The sequence below is a fragment of the Amblyomma maculatum genome, chromosome 10 (genome assembly GCF_055883805.1).
Source record: "Amblyomma maculatum isolate TAMU_Amacu chromosome 10, ASM5588380v1, whole genome shotgun sequence".
NCBI classification, from domain to species: domain Eukaryota; kingdom Metazoa; phylum Arthropoda; class Arachnida; order Ixodida; family Ixodidae; genus Amblyomma; species Amblyomma maculatum.
Genome location: NC_139353.1, coordinates 46,257,419 through 46,272,853, shown reverse-complemented (window position 1 = coordinate 46,272,853; position 15,435 = coordinate 46,257,419).

The following is a 15,435-nucleotide window of genomic DNA, read 5'->3' as shown; positions in this document are numbered from 1 at the left end:
CACTAGTACCTATTGCAAAAACCAGTGCCACTGGGTGCCAGCGTCCCAGCGCCATACCTGATTATGGTCCCAGTATGACGCTGGACACTGGGCGCACTGGGACGCGGCATACTGGGACGCTCCGCACTGGCAGCACTGTTTGCCCGAAAAAAAAAAAGGCGTGGGATAAAAATAAAAAGTAAAAATTAACGAAACAAGTTAGGTACATAAAAAAACATTAAAAAAAGTAAAAAAAAAAGAAAAAAAATTAGTGCTCCAAAGCGCGCCTCGAACTAAGTCACTAGGTACAATCACTCACTCACAATCACTAGCTCAGCACGCTAACCACTCCGCCACGCCGAGATCTGAATTTTCATTAAACATTTCTGCATTTTATGTCAGGACCCGCATTTATAAGGTTGGGACTTCATGTTTCGCAGTCTACAGACCATTGCTACCGCTCTAACAATTGCAACTTCTTGATCATTTTAGCTTGCTGTCTGCCCTCACGACTTGCAACTAATGTTCTGGGTGCCTATGCGCACTATTTTGTGCACTGGAATCATTTTAACATGTGGGAATTGACATCGCTGGCAAATTTACCAACGCCGGCTCTTGGGTGGTGCTCTGCTACCGTGGGCGTAATTTTCGCTGAACACGGAGCTTTAGTAGAAGCCTTCAAGGAAAAACGTACGACCAAGCTTCAATACCGGCAAGCGCCGCAGCGATGACCCTAATTGCGTGTAACTAAACCTTATTTGTATGTAAACACTGCGGGAAGCATTGCGATGACCGAGGGCTCGGCTGCTTGATACGCAGAGTAAGAAGGAGCGCAAAGCTTGAGAAACACGCCAAATATTAAGTATTACAAGCGCTGTATTTTGTTGCTTTTTCTCTCATGGACCCATCGCTCGGTAAACTACTCTCTTCCTCGTTTTAGGTTTTCTTTCTGCTGTTTATACTGGGCCGTGGTGCAGGCTACGCTCGCCTGCGATTGAGCCCGCATTGAACATTTTGGCAGTAATCATTGTGTTAGAGTGCCCTTAAGATCAGCTGTGAAGTTGGTTATGCATGGTAGCCTACATTATTCAATTCCAGCTTTAGTAGTGCGTTAATCGTCAGTGTGTCATGAGATCGAGGCGCGGCGGTCGTTGTCTCTCTCGAAACGCTCGAAACGACCTATCGAAACATGGAAACTCTAGAAAAAAGATACTGCCTTTGTTTTCTTACAAATGCGCAACGACTTCGCAGCAAAAAGCGCTTGCATGAACCATATATTTCATATGCCCCCCGATGGTCGATTGAAATTACGCTGTTGCCCTGTTGGCCCCTGAGGGATGCTACTCCGGCTGACGCCGCAGGCCACATCGGCTATACTGGGTTACTGGGACCAGTGCGGCCCAGCGCACATACAGCGCTTCTCCCAGTGCATCGCGGATGCCAGCGACACACCCAGCGTCAAAAGTATAATCCCAGCGTTTTTCTCCCATCGCACCAGTGCAGCCAGTGTCTTCCCGTTAGTGCTCCAGTGAATATCGCAGACCTCCAGCGTGCCCAGCAGATCCAGTGCAAAACCAGCGCGAAAATCTTACTGGTTTCGCACTGGAGACGCTGGTTTTTGCAATAGGTCACAGGTTGTGGCACGTGTTTAAATTTAGCGACCCACACACGACATTATTCGTCATACCAGCCACGACATCATTGGGTGGGTTAGACTGTGTCGAGTAGTGCTTTCCCCCTAAGATAGGGCCTCGGTCGTGTGATTCTCATTACTGGAAGCGACGTCACAAGATTGCCAGTGACAACTATACGTTGCAGTCTATCTTCATTGTTTTCGTGTCTACTTCTAGGAACGTTGGAGAATCACCTGACCACCGGCTATTGTACCCGAAGAAATGTCTGATTGCATGTTGACCCCAGATAGAGGTTCGCACAGTCAAGAAAAAAAACATCAACAACTAATACGGAGATACAGCTTATCGTTTCCTTGTTCATGTTACCGTTTACCGGGCTGGACAACATCTGCGCATGCGCTGCCATTAATGTGGTGAGAGCACTTTAGGAGGTCTGTTTTAACGTTTCGGAGACTTAGCGGACCCAAATGGCGGTACACTGCTCTCCTGCTTTGAAGCAAACACAGCATCGCCGCCGCATTATTCTGTGCGATATATCACTCTAAATGACGGCGCTCGCTTTCATTTGATCTAATCTAACTTATCCCTCTGACTTTAATCCACAATTAGAGCATATAATTGGTGATTTTCGAGCTATTAAACCTTCTTGTACACCGCAGACAATTCTCATGGCTATGACAGCAGTTCTTCGGTTTTTGTCGGTTTGAACGTAGTCATCTATTTTCATAACTTTCGTCGTTGAGAAAAGAAAAGCTGGCAGTGCACTCATTATTGGCAGTAATTGTGAACAACAACAACAACAAACAAAAAAAAAAAAACAAATGCTTATCCAGTCATAGCTGTGGTGCTTTGACTTTTTTTTTTTTTTTTTTTACTAAATGACATCACTTCCCCGAATGCGACTCTGCAGGAGGGCAAATCAAAAGTATAATATATTCATTGTTAACAGAACTCTAAGTTAAGAAGTGAGAATTTCGTTCGGAAGCCTATTTCGTTCTACGTACTAAATGGGTCTAGTGGTCATAGTACAAAAAGGGTAGGCGAGGTGCCTAGCTTTGCAGAAAAAAATTGAAAAGCATATTAATCGGCTGATCATTAAAACGTATGTAACATCTCACTGTGGGGAAACGCTTTGAATGTGCGCGTATTCTTATTGCTGGTGAGAATGCAGCCTAGTTCTGCATAGAAATATTGGCTGTGCATGCATTTTATGTTCGTACTATGTGCTGTGCCACCTGCCATCATCCTCACTCATCAAAACTGCCGAGGGTAATAAATATGGGGAAGTCGGTATGCTAAATCTTTATTCGTTTTGCAGAACTAACAAAAGAGTTCTTCTTCGGTATCACGGTAAACTGTAGCCTAAACACGGCAACGGTATACAACATTCCTTTAATGCTGTCGCAACTCGTTTACGTGAATACGACAGCGGCGGAATAAATCGGGGGTCAAGATGAGCAAGATCAACCATACGAGATGACTGTCTGTCTATATAAAATACTTATGAGAAACTCAACTCTCATTTCCTCTTCTCTTTTCCCCAAGCATGAAACAGCACCAAGGGTATTTGCGGAATACCGTACTAGAATTGAATAGTCAGGCTCTGCCGGCATCCGAGCCCATCTCAAGGACGTTTACTTAAAATCAGTAACCAATTTCTTCCTTCACAATTCGACTCGAACCGGCCCTGTTGCCTGCAAACGCCGCTATATAAGAGCCCTTGGGAATATTTGTCCTCCTTGCGCCTAACATAAAGCCAACATGAAGGCGGGAAAAAGATTGCTTGTCCTGATCCGCAAGGACAAAGTGAGAGCAGCGCATCCCCTTCCCACCCCCTTAAGAAGAAGAAGAGAACATAGAATAAAATAAGGACTGACATCTGTTGTACCCGGTGATTGAACGGATTGTGAAAGAAAAATACTCATTCTGTAAGACCAGGCCAGGCCTGTCTGCTCCAGTTTCATCATTTTCCTGCAGACAGGGGTGCGCGAGCAGAGGACGTTAGAATAAGGCTGCCGGAGGAACGAAAAAGAAGAAATGAGTTGGGGCAGGAGGGTGAATTAGGCGATGCCCAGAATTGACAGAACGATGCCTAAATAACGCGTTCGAACATTAAGCCCCATTACAAAGTCGCAAGGGGGCGAGCAGAGTCCTTGGTCAACGATGAACGCGTGCCGCGCGAGTGCGAACTGAGGGCGTGCTGCAGAGACAGCCACGAGGAAGGGACGAGGAGGTTAAGGGGAGGGAGAAATCGAGGAAGACGCTCGAAACTGTTGCACAAACTTTCATCGTTAGAAGGGACAATCGGGCTCAGAATAAGCCCGACAGGAAAAGGAGGAGGCTGATGGAAAGGAGGAGGGTTGAAGACGTGCTCCCTTCTTCGCGGCTTGGTTTGGCATGGCTTGACTTGGTTCGCAGACGAGCTCGCGCGGCGTCTAAAAGACTTCGACCCCTCTCCCCTACCGCCTTTGCTCTCTTTCAAATTCTCTCTCCTCCACCTCTGCAGATCCGAGGTCGGGATACGGGCGTGTGGAGAGGAGGCATCGATCGGTGAGACGCACAGGCGGATGAAATATTGCAGGCGATCGCTATCTTGGAACGCTTCCAAGGATCGCAACGGCGCGTTCCCACAGCTTACCCCCTCCCTCTACTCCCCACCCTCCATTCCCGAGCCAACGCCGAAAGCGACTTTGTTCGCCGAGAAATTCGATAAGCCTACCGCAGAACACGCTGAATTTTTAAACACCAACAGAGGACGCCAAGAGAGGAGCGTGAGGCCCGCCGTGCTTTCTGCCTTGTATACCACCCCCTCGTGAACAAAACGGTTCTCCTCCTAAGCCGTCTTCTCCTGTGCGATGTTTTCTGTACTTGTTTTCTGCACTCTTGCATATTTTTTTTTACACCGTATATGTATTTATATGCTGTTTGCACCACTTATGTAAGGATATCATCGTGCACTGTACTTGAATCCTGCGGAGGATAGGGTTTTAATTACACACATGGGTCATCCGGTGGTGCCATCTGTGTGATTTATAAACGGGCCATGTTTTTTTCTGCATTCATTATTACGCCGCGGCTGCTTGTTCTCCATCCATAATGACATTTCGGAGTCTGTCCCCAGTGAAATGGTCTTGATTCGATATTGATCTCTCACTCTAGGAAGGCGGTCGCTACGTGCTTTGAGAAAGTCAAAGAGCGCGGACGAAATGCCGTGTCATATTTCATCGAATAGCACCTTGCGTTCAGCAAGTTAAACTCAATTTCGGTGGATGGGAGCATGCCCCTCGCTTCTGGCTTAGTGATTGGGTGCGGCTTTTGGCCTTCTCGTTATAGCGCGAGTGGGACTGCAGGACGGTGTCCGTTGGATGTAACCTCCTTCGTTGTTAGGGTTGATCCTACGACTAGCTTGGCAGCTCGAGCTCTATAACAGAGGTGACACCATGGAGTTACAGCGGTGTGCAGATGATTTCGTGACGGTATAAAAAACAAAAATGCCAGGGCTAAGCTTGGCGTCTCGGTGCATCGATCAGCTTAAGCTGATTGGCATTTGACGCGTAGGGGTCTGTAGTGGTAGGAGGCTCTCCATCTATAGGCCGGAAAAGCAGATGGCGGCTCTGCTCTTTGTCCTCGCTGTCCCCGCACAGAAACGATACGGCACAGTGCACAAAGTCGTTAGCTCCTGGTTACGTACCCGGCTGATTAAAACCCCACTCCATCGACTGCCATCTCTCTCAGACCCACAAGGCAGATTGCACCTCCCTGTTCTTCAGCCGCCGCCATAGCCTACTGAAAAAACCAAAAGTTCTACGGGGCAATGTTCATAAAATCTCATCTAATCGCATAGACTCTCATACGGTGCACATCATTATCATAAAATATCCTACAAAAGGTATGATAATGTACAAGAAACCATGAGCCCTTATGCAATTATATGCGACTTGTATGTGATTTATTATGTGAATTGAGTGAGGTTGTGTGAGAAAATGTGAGGTTATTGCCTCATACATTTTTTTCACTAGGGAGCCAAAGGCCGGCTGACAAAAAATCTAGCGTCTACTAGAAACGTCATCGAGGCCATGCAACCATTGACACACGGTTATTGTGCCACGACCGTTCGACCTGTTACGAAAGATTCCGAGTAGCCATGGTTGGGTAAGCGGCGGAAGGGCAGGGAGGAGCGCTGCTTGTGAGAACAGCGCACGGGGTCTTGTGGCTCGCTGCAAGAAGGGCTGGCTAAACTAACAGTCGTGTAATTACATTACCTGTTATCAATGTATTAGATGCTTTAACTGCCATAATGAACTCCCATAAACATTAATGCTGCTAGTGACGACCTTCCGCCATTTCATATTTTTCTACATTGTTTTGAGATGCTACTTCCCAGCAACTTTCTTTTTGTGAGTAAAGCGGCCATGTTGTAGCATTCTGGCTTGCACGCGTAAGTGCTCACGTCCTCTTGCTTTTGACCTGCAACGCAAAACATAACCGGGCGATCAGGCTGCGAATGGGTGGTGTCTAATAGTATTCCAGCCTTCTATCTGTGTATTTGTGGTTCGCCTTTGCAAAGTGTTCGTTGATGGTTCTTTCGGCTCATGCTGACGTTTTCTCCTGGACAGGGAAACAGTCCTCTGTCGGCCAGTTTTATTGCAGACCAGCTTGCCTCGGATGTCGTCCTTCCTAATGATATTTTTTTTGCACAGTATCGCACAATTGTGCGCAAGTTTTATAGTCAGACTCAGGATCGTTGCTCGAAAATGAGAAGCAGAAGAGAGAGAACGTTATGAGCATAACTACGAAGCATATATGCACAAAATCCCGCATCTCAGGTTATGGTTGGTGAACAATGATCGTCGGCGAATTTCTTTATCGGAGGAATCAAAGTTACATCACGACGCCATTTTATGATGCAATGTACCGGTTCAGCCGTGCAAGCTAGAGCAGGCGGCCATGCTTTCAGCATTTGGCCGTGCTACATGGCCCCCAAAATGGCCGCTACTGGCTACTGGACCCTACATACATATTCCACGAATGTGGCATAATATACAGGAAATATATATATGGAAGTAGGCAGGCGCGTCCAGCCTTGGAAGGGGGGTCTCTTGGAATTGGTAAGCTTAGCTTATGCACGGTGTGTGTAACGGAGCTGTATATAAGCTGCAGACCACTTTGATGCCCGAACCTACAGAGTGGCGTCCCGTAATTGTCATTTTTCGAATGATATCCACCTGCATTCATGAAATTTATCGACGTCCTGTAGATGAGAGTGGAGCACTGCGATAGTCCATCCACAGCGAGAACTGCGAGCAATGAAAAATTCCAGGTTCGCTATAATTTAGTAATTGACCGAAAACGCGCGCAAATCTCTGAGATATTTCCTGTTAATTTGCGCACGCACCTTGTAGAGAGCGCTTGCTACCGACACTTCGGCCCAGTAGCCCAAAATGTACTACTTAAGCATTTTTGGGCGCACTGAGCAAACCACGGTACTTTCGGATAATAAATACTTAGTCGAACGCAGATTGTCCACCAAAAGACAGGAGATGAGAAGTCGAAACTTCGCGTCGTCCCCGTGCAAGATGAAAACACACACACACACACACACACACACACACACACACACACACACACACACACACACACACACACACACACACACACACACACACACACACACACACACACACACACACACACACACACACACACACACACACACACACACACACACACACACACACACACACACACACACACACACACACACACACACACACACACACACACACACACACACACACACACACACACACACACACACACACACACACACACACACACACACACACACACACACACACACACACACACACACACACACACACACACACACACACACACACACACACACACACACACACACACACACACACACACACACACACATTGTCGACCTCCTGTGATAGCTTTAATTCGATCGAGGCAGCTTTAAGCATTACACTCATATCTATTAGCACACGATTTAAATTTCTGTCAACCACACTTTCCTCCTTGAGATAAAAGGATGAAGGGCACTTGTTTCATTGCCTACAGCTATTATACGCGCTATCACCATAATGATTCAGAGCCGCATGAAACAGCCGCCATTTTCGCAATGCATACACTATGTCTACGATTCGGGAAGCTCCCCTATCCGTTAAGGATGTGGCGAGACGCATAAACGCTTTCCACCAAAATGTGTGCGTTTCTTGAACACGCACCGACGATGTGAGTTTTGCAGATGCTTGGCTCGCGTTGCGTCGTAGTGCAAGATAACCGTCTTCCCAAGGTGTAAAAGAGGGAGGAGGAGTAAAATTGCTCAATTGACCCAACGGTGCCATGTGTGCGCTGCGTCCAAGTTGACACAACGTTGCCACAACATTCCGTGCACGTAGAGTCGTCCGCTGTGTGCTGTGGACGGCGCTATTCCCATTAGCTCGCACGTTAGCACCCGTGCACACGCACAGCCGGCGCCGCCTCGTGGCGGCGGTCACCCCCGCTCTCTCCTAGCTTAACTCGACCGGAAGTGCTGCTGCCGTTCGTTCCGGAAATGCGGTCAGATCCCCCGAAAACACGGACTACGAAAAGTGGAAGGAGAAAGCGGGAGGATTAGCGGAAGGAAGCGAGCCAGAAGAAAGGCGCCGGTGACCGTAGCCGGCACACGGACGCCGGGGTTCGTTGTGCGGGGCCCCAGTGGCTGCTCGACGGGCGCGCGCGGAAGCGAGAACAGAGGAAGCCCCGAGCGTGCGAGCGGAAACGGAAGTGGCCACGGTGGCGGTGGTGGCCGAGCCAAGGTCCAGAGGGCGAGAGTTGGGAAGGAGGCAGATGGGGAACGCGAGCGTGTGGAACGGCATAGCGTATCTTGGGTAGTGGTCAGAAGCCAACAACGAATGAAGAGGGCGCACCGTTCACTGAACCACTCTCCTCCTCCTCCTCCGCAGACGTTACTTGCAGTGCCTTTCTTTCCTTTTTTTTTCTTGCTCTGCCGATTTGCAAAACAGAAGAAGCGTAAGCGAAGGAAGTGACGCCGAACACGGCGGAAAAGGACAGTTGGGGACACGTAGTCAACTACCGCTCGAATGAGGGCTGGGATGAGGCGCACATCATGCGGGCAGGACTAGCATAGACAACTGCTCGTGTTAGCCAACTTTTGGAAGCCGTTGGAGCTCCTAGTATTGTATCCCAACCGCCACTTCCGTGGCAGAGCGCCGCGGCATCGTTTCTTGCTACGGACAGTGTCTTTACTCGTGGAGCAAAGAGAGCAAGGGTAAAGGGTCACAGAACTTAAGGGAAAAAGTGCGCATGCGAAAGAAAAAAAGAAAGAAAGAATGATGAAAAATAAGAGTGTAACGCTGACTGTACGAGGACGTTGAACCCTGGGGCGCACCCGGCGATAACAGTGCGTCAGTGCTGCGTCCAATGATTTTGTTGCTTTCATATTTTTGCTAGGTAAATGAAAAGTGGCAAATCACGTCGTCTGTATATTTTTTCTTACCACCGCCGCCATCTATATTCGAGCATTCTATATTGGATGCTCTATCAGTACCAGATTGCAGTAATTATAGAATACTATGTCTAGATATGTTTCAAAATCACTTCCTCTAGTTTTCTAATGAATACATATAATCGAATCTATAGGTCCTTCTGGAATGCACACAACTTCTCCGCCTTCCGCTAAGCTTTAAGGCAGTTGGCGGTGCCTGTTTGCTGCAGTGAATTTCGTATTAGTGGCTCTATGTGCCCGCTTGATTAATTCGCAGTGGTGGCGGTTAGTATCAAGTTCCACAGAAATAGCGCGGTGCGATGTGCACACAACTTTACACCAGTCACCTATGTGTGCCTCATTCAATCTGACAAAGAGAAATGAGAGAGATTCATCAGTAGCACCCGAAAAATATGGGCTAAATCTTACTGGAAACCTCTCAACAGAGAAACGTGTCTTGGAAGGGATACACAACACGGTCGTCGAGCGGATCACAGTACAGGTAACCGCGCAGCTGGAATGATTACCCAGCCCTAAAGCAGACAGACAAACTCTCAACCGCATGGAAATTAACGCGGCCTACCCATGCCTACTACCAAGAGGAATTGGCAACAAAATCATCGCACATCCGCCCTTCCGAGAAGTTAGCAGGAAAGAGAGGGCTAAGGCCCTTGAGAAAAAATACCTCAATCATGGGAGGTTGGTATACACCGACGCCTCGGACTTCAATGTGGTTGAAGGTGCTTTTGACATCTTTGTAATAATTCAGTCTAATAACTTCAGCAAATCACCTCAGCTGGTTCGGTCAAATTCCTTTACTTGGACCAAGCGGAAGAGGCAACAAGTTTTTTAACTATCGCTAAGATGCGGAGGACATAATTGTCAGCAATTCAAAAACAGCCGTACGTAATTTCTCGTGAGGCAGAATATCAACTACCGTTAGAAACATCTTCGAGGATGTCAGAGTGGACAGAGAGGCACAACTCTTACGGACCCCTGCAAACTCAGGCAACCGAGACAAATGGGGTGCTCATCAACACGTTCGAGGTTTTGTAGGCCGAGCGGTGAGACCTGATAGTTAGGAACATCTAATTAATGGCGGGTTTGCTCACATACAACAATCTTACACAAAATTTTGTTCTCTATTAGAGTTTACCTATCAACTCATTCCCCAATCCCGTGGCTTGCGCGCACCTATTCCCCGCTTAAGCTCATCTTGCTCTAGGTGCGGGGAGACAGCCAACCTACGCCATATCCTATGGGATTGCTCAGAGCAACACCCCCCCTCCCCTATTCAAGCTGGGAGGAAGTGCTGCGCAACGCGAAATCCGAGGCTATAAACCATGCTGAAGAATTCGCAGCAAGATTCAGCTGACAGCCACTTTACTCATTGAGAAGACCCAGTAACGCTTCTTTCGTCAATTAGGTTTTCTCTTTCTCTCTCCCTCTGTCTTTCTCTCTCTACATCAAGAGCTCGGAATCGCTTGGGCACCTGCTACTGCGGCGCTAATGTAAATCACGTGACACTTAGGCTATAGTTGGCTAGCGTACGGACGAGAAGCAGGAGTCATTTCTCTTGCATTGGTCGACGTTGATGAAGGTGAATCATCGATACCGCTGTGCTGTGTCACGTTCGCAATCCGGAGGGCGAGCAGCAATCTCCCGCCGATTCGGAAGGCATGTTGTTACTCTTCTTAATAAAAGTTTTTGCCTCACACTTGCTATTCACTGCAGTCTTGCAAATGGACTTTCAGATTTGCTTCCCTATTTTATCTTTTTCATGATAACTGTTCTATACCCTTTCGTGCGTGATGTACCAGCATTCCAACTCTAGTGCTGTTGCTGATTATAGAAAATAAATTATAGACTAATTGATCAACTGATAGATATTGCTAGGAAAATGACGAAGCGGGCAATGGCGCGGAGCGGAGCGCTCGCGCCAGGCCCGCTGGCCATTAAAGCATATTTCATCGTCATGCCATCACGTCGTTCTGTTTCTGTTGTGTCGCCGTGTTTAATCGCTTGTCATGCCACCGCGTAACAATATGGTGATCATGTAATCATATGCCATATACAAGTGAGTGCCGGTGGTCAGACGGACAGTGAGAAAGGAAAACCAAGATACAATCAAACAAGGAGAAAATAAAATAAAATATATGTTGTACACCATGCCAAGGCTCCTGCGTTAAATAAAGTGCCTTTATGTTCACACCAGAGCTCGCTGCGCGCCGTTGTGATCCGCTCGCAGAATACATGAAAAAAAAAAAAAAAAAAAACTGGCGCAAAGAATCATCTAAGCCAAATTCTACGCTTTCAAAAATGGCTTTTTGAACGGCTTGATGTCGTACTTGAAAACAAAAAATTGAAAATTAAGTACAGGCATACGTGCCTTATGGAGCTTTCAACTCAACGCTGTCGAATGACAAATAGTGGCGCATTAAGAAACTGTTTCTCCACCTACGGTTCACAGCGAACGGCGTTCTAAAATAAGCTCTGATGAAAACTGGCAATGCGGGAAATGCACCGGCGGCGCGCAGTGTATTCTTTGCGCAACTGTAACACTTAAGCTGGACGATTTCTGACACTAATGCATCCATCGAAGAACTACGGGAGCGAGCCAGACACGGGAGCGAGCAAGGCGCGGCAGCTTTGAAAGTGCGTCTAATGTTCCGAGTCGTATTTTGCTCTTCCATTTCGCACGAAAAGCATGCTGCCTACGAGCAAGAGTAGGGAAGAATCGACTGTGTGCACAAAGAGCCGTTCACTCGCTTCGTGCTTATACGAGTAAAGCGATTGTTACGAAAACAATATCCGACACGGAGTCACAAAGTAATCCAGCTTAAGCTATAAGAAAGGAAAGAAAAAAAGTTCTTAGGCCCACTTAAATAAAAAAAAAAAAGGAGGGGAGAGGGGAGCACCACCAAGAGGGTTCAGCGTAGAGGATTGGCTAGGTGGAAAAATAAAAGAACGTGGATTATGCACTCATAGGCAGTAAGACCGGAGTATGCAAGAATGGATAGCAAAGGCGGTGGTTATATTGCGAGCGACTGATTTTGAATGCGGGGCTGTCGTCTTGGCAATCGTTGTTCCCTATGCATTTCTACAAGAATTAAAGCTCTTTTTTAAGTCTACGTGTTGCTTGTGCGAGTTCGGCAATAGTCACGTTACTCTATTGAGTACCAAATACAAACGAAGAGAGGACTAACAATTAATGAATGGCAGTTAAACAGGAGGCGGGTGGATGAAATATGATGTAGCGAAAAAACAAAAAGAAGCAATTTTTGGGCTTTATGCTCAACTGCAGACAGGATTGAGCTGGGGTCGATAGAATGACTAAATGCGAATTACTAATTAAAATGTCTCCAGCGAAGACTACTGAATTGATATTCCCTTCTGGGCTTGTAATACATGTCTAGTGTTCGAGGACTGTTCATTGTCTGAAACCGCTAAACAAACACACCAAAAGAGTTGTGTATAGCCTGTTCTGTTTTAATGGTTGATACAAATGTGGCGTCGGGCTCCTCCTTGGCGCTGAAGCGCACTACTTGTAAAAGCGTCTTGAAGGCGAACGAGAATTTACTATTTGTAGTTTTATCACGTCTTTCGTTTGAATGTCTGCTGAAGAATACTGGATTTGAACCATGGGGGAAAGTATTTTAGGCATAAATAATATATTCGTATTCTGCGCAACCAGAAGAGTCCTCTTAATGTATTAACTAATGGTTTGAGTGAAGGCTTTATTTTTATTCTAAGTAAAACTAAGGAACACATTTTGTTGGAGAATTTTACAGATATCACAGAATGACCAAAATACTCCTATACACCAATACAACAGCAAGGGAGGCGCCGATGCACACTATTGATGCTTGAGTGGACGCAATACAAATACATTCCGAAGTAAAAGGGCGGGCAGCCTGCATGTGTTCTCCTTTCCTCGCACTTACAAATTAAAGTTGGGGCGAAAGTGACTGAACAGATAATTTTGTGCGTATTAATCTAGATTAGAAAATTAAAGGATCTAAAATATCACAGTTTTCATTTCCTCGAGTTTGGTTACCGTTGTCTTAATTTGTGCACATTTAGGGACATGCAGTATCGCTTCCTGCGTTTTCAACTCTCATGAGGACCTAAAGAAGCAGAAATTTTTGATCCCTCAGCGCTTTAAGAGCGACGAAGAGACTGAGCCCAGGTAAAGAACGGCCATTGCTGGTGGCCATAATTGAACACTATGAGGGCGAAATGTTTTAAAGGAGACTGCCATGCACTGCAGTTTGCCCAGGTTTTCGGCTTATAGATCTACTAAAAATCATAAAGTGTAATTCAGCGGTCGTGATTCTTTTATTGTGTTCCTTCTCATGAGCCTCCTGTAGGCGATGCAGGCTTTTTTTATTGAGAACTGATACAATCAATCAATCAATCAATCAATCAATCAATCAATCAATCAATCAATCAATCAATCAATCAATCAATCAATCAATCAATCAATCAATCAAACTTATATTAATTAATAGAATAGAGAATAACGCTTGCAGGAGCAGCTATCTGGTCGTATAGTATTACAATGCGGTTAGAAATGACATATTCGAGCGTGCCGAATGTGTTAAGGCGGGCCTGAATGGGCGCTCCTCTCTATCTTACTCAGTGCTTTCTACACAGCCTCTGTCAGCATTCCGCCACAAAAACAACACCAATGTCAAATTTTCTTTTACCGAAGTCAGGATTCCCCTTCCAGCTAGCCTGCAAACTCGGTCATGTCCTCTGGTTTCATGACGTAAAACTCCTGTCGACCCGACAGCGCTCTGCTATGTCATGTAACTTCGTTGCATCATCACAAGAGCTATGAGGCTTGAGCCGGAGAACCAACCGCCAACACAAAATAATTTTTTTTTTTTGCAATATAGGGTTTCAAACGCTTTGGTAGGAACAAATTATTATAAATATGACTATTTTGCCAACGAAATTACTGTCCTCGCAGTGAGCTAATAGCACGCGCTTGTTATTGATACCGCGCATGAACACTTGCATGACGTAGCTGCATATAATGTGCACTGAGTGGAGAACATACACCCCCGCATGCCGGTGGCGGTAAAAAAAGCTCTGAACGCTTTTCTGCTCGTTCATATTTTCTTGGTGTGGTAAAACTAAAAACAAAGAAAGAAAACATAACAACAACTTTAATGTTGCGGACATTCTTTTTCAGCATGGTTAGCTAGGGAACAGAGTTCGAAATATATAAGCGAGAAAAGAAGAAACCTGCGGAACGTATGTACGTAACGTTGAAAGCCGTGGAGGCATCTCGAGTGGAAGGGGTAACTCAGTAGAAATGAGAAAAAATGGAGCGACTTGACAGGTACAGGCCACATCGGTAACGTTGGCAGGGCGCAGGTTTTCCGAGTCTTGCCGTCCGGAGCAAACGCCGCAACTCTAGAGCATGCATGGCGTAATACCGGCGCAGTTCTGACTTCAAGCACCATTTTGTGCAATAACGTATTACGCAATTGTACACAGAACGTATTTGGTTCTTTAGCTCTCCCGCTATATATGTCGGGTTGAAACCTTGCAGACATATGTTCTGAATCCCAGAGAGGGCCTTAATTCGTTTATTCGCGTCTGCAGTGAGTGCGAACAGCACGGCCAGTTAATGATGAAAAACCGAAGTGAGGTCAGAGTACGTAAATGTGTGACATTATTCGCGGAGATAATCGCTCTCTAACTCTGTAACTATGACCGGGAAGACAAATAAGTTGTTGCTGTATACGCACAATATGGAGTCATCTATACTAATGAACGCCCGCTATGTCCTTTTATTCATGTTACAAGCTATAAATCCGGCTTCCTTTCGCGGTTAACCTCAACGCTTTTTCTTTTCCTTCCCTTGCGTGCAGCGTGATAGACACGGACGTTGAATCGCAGCGCGTTGCATGGTTCCCTATAGAAATAGAATTGTGAGAAGAGATTTTTATTCGCTCTCTTGAAAATGTTGGAGCAAACACTCAGTACAGCGGCGCTTGACTATGCTTTTTCATCCCGCCCACGAACAAGTCTACACAGTTACTGGGGCAGCATTACAGATGTCTGCGCGCGTTCAACGCAGTAGAAAAAGAAGACTATCATAGGCCATGGATTTGTTCAACAGTTGCTGAAAGTCTTTGTGTTTTTGGGACGGTAGGAGATGCTGAGTTTGCCTTTTATTCGCTCCTTTTGTTGATGTTGTCCTAACCTTTCAAGGCTGTTCAGTCGCGCCTATGCTTTGAAGAGAAATGTGGAATAAACTATTTGCAAGATTTATTCCCCTTGAGGGCG